Source organism: Otolemur garnettii, unplaced genomic scaffold (assembly GCF_000181295.1).
Source record: "Otolemur garnettii isolate 467f Iridium unplaced genomic scaffold, OtoGar3 scaffold00017, whole genome shotgun sequence".
In the NCBI taxonomy this organism is placed as follows: domain Eukaryota; kingdom Metazoa; phylum Chordata; class Mammalia; order Primates; family Galagidae; genus Otolemur; species Otolemur garnettii.
This window is the reverse complement of record NW_003852412.1, coordinates 5,849,390-5,851,549: the sequence shown is the minus strand read 5'-3', so window position 1 is coordinate 5,851,549 and position 2,160 is coordinate 5,849,390.

Sequence of the window (2,160 nt, the reverse complement as noted above, 5' to 3'; positions counted from 1 at the left end):
AGGAGACTCACTTGAGCCCAGGAGTTGGAGGTTGCTGTGAGCGTGATGCCATGGCACTCTACCCAGGGGGATAGCTTGAGGCTCCGTCTAAAAAAAAAGAAAGGAGAAAATGATAAATGGAAGGAAATTTAAGAGTTATTTTCAGGCAGCGCCCATAGCTCAGTGTATAGAGTGCCGGCCACATACACAAAAGCTGGCAGGTTTGAGCCCAGCCCGGGGCCAGCCAAACAACGACAACTACAACAAAGAAAACAGCCAGGCGTTGTGGCAGACATCTGTAGTCCCAGGTACTTAGGAGGCTGAGGTAAGTGAATCACTTAAGCCCAAGAGTTCGAGGTTGCTGTGAGCTGTGACGCCATGGCACTACTGAGGGTGACAACTTGAGGCTCTGTCTCAAAAAGCTATAAATAAATAAATATATAAAATGCAGTCTTTATCTTTCACCACTGTGTCCTCTCACAGGAGGTTTGGATCTCAATCCTGGGGCTTTTTTGGGTGTTTTGTCTGAGCCTAGGCTGAATAGTCTGTAAGCTGTTCTCTATATCTGCTTAGAGTTCTCTATTCCTTGCTACCAAATCCTCATTCCATTCTCTGTTAGAGTTACTAACTCCTTGCTGATGGTCCCCAACTCACAATGTTTGACATAATGGTTTTTTTACTTTTTTTACTTTGACTGTGAAAGTGAGCTGTCCCTCAAGTAACCATACAACTACTCCATTTTTCACTTTCAGTACAGTATTCTATATATTACATGAGATATTCAACACTTATAAAATAGACTTTGTGTTAGATGATTTTGTTCAACTGTAGGCTAAAGTTTTAATTGTTCTGAGCACGTAGACTAAGCTAAGTTCAGATGTTTGGTAGTTTAGGTGTATTAAATGTATTTTTGACTTACGTGTGTGTATATATATATACATATATATATATTTTTTATTTTTATTTTTTTTTTTTTTTTTGAGACAGTCTCAAGCTGTCACCCTGGGTAGAGTGCTCGCATCACAGCTCACAGCAACCTCCAACTGCTGGGCTTCTTGCCTCAGCCTCCCAAGTCGCTGGTACTACAGGTGCCTGCCACAATGCCCGGCTATTTTTTGGTTGCAGCTGTCGTTGTTTGGCGGGCCCGGGCTGGATTCGAACCTGCCAGCTCAGGTGTATGTGGTTGGCACCTTAGCTGCTTGAGCCACAGGCACTGAGCCTGTATTTTGACTTTTGATGTTCTTAATTTATGATGGGTTTATGAGGATGTAGCCCCATTGGAGGTTGAGGAGTATCTATATATTAAACTTTCTCTATTCAAATGTCTTCCTTTTTTTTGAGATGAGGGTCTCACCATGCTGTCCAGACTCATCTCAAACTCCAGGGCTTAAGCAGTCCTCCCACTGCTGCAGCCTCCCAAGCAGTGGGGATTGTAGGCATGAGCTACTGCACCTGGTTCTCTCTCAAATTTCTATATGGCTTCTGTCTCCTGGATTATGATATAATACTTATCAACTTTCCCATTTCAAAAATTTTACAAATAAAAGACAAGGGAGAAGATAACCTGTGTCACCTTCCAGTACTTTCACCCTCCAGTGGGTGGCCCCTATTAATGTTATAGTGCTAAACAAATTTCATTTTTTATTTGGAATATTAAATCATATAGGCACTTTAAAACAGAAAACAATACAGAACGGGAAAGTGAGAAATAAGAATGCCTTCCAGGTCCACTTCCCAGAGGTAACCACTTACTAAGATCATGTATATCCTTCCAGAATCTTTTTTCTTTATTAAGACCTAATTGACAAATAAAATTTACATATGTTTAAGGTGCAACATACATGTGCAGTGTGATGTTTTGACATACCTTCTGGAGGGGCAGATGATTACCACAATCAAGCCAATTAACATATTCAGAAAATAACTTTTTTTTTTTTTTGAGACAGAGTCTCACCCTGGGTAGAGTGCTATGGCATAATAGCTTACAGCCACCTCAAACTGTTGGGCTCAAGCGATCCTCAGCCTCCCAAGTAGCTGGGACTACAGGCACTTGCCACCACGCCCATCTAGTTTTTCTATTTTTTTTTTTTTTGAGATGGAGCCTCAAGCTATCCCCCTGGGTAGAGTGCCGTGACATCACAGCTCATAGCAACCTCCAACTCCTGGTCTCAGCCTCCCAAG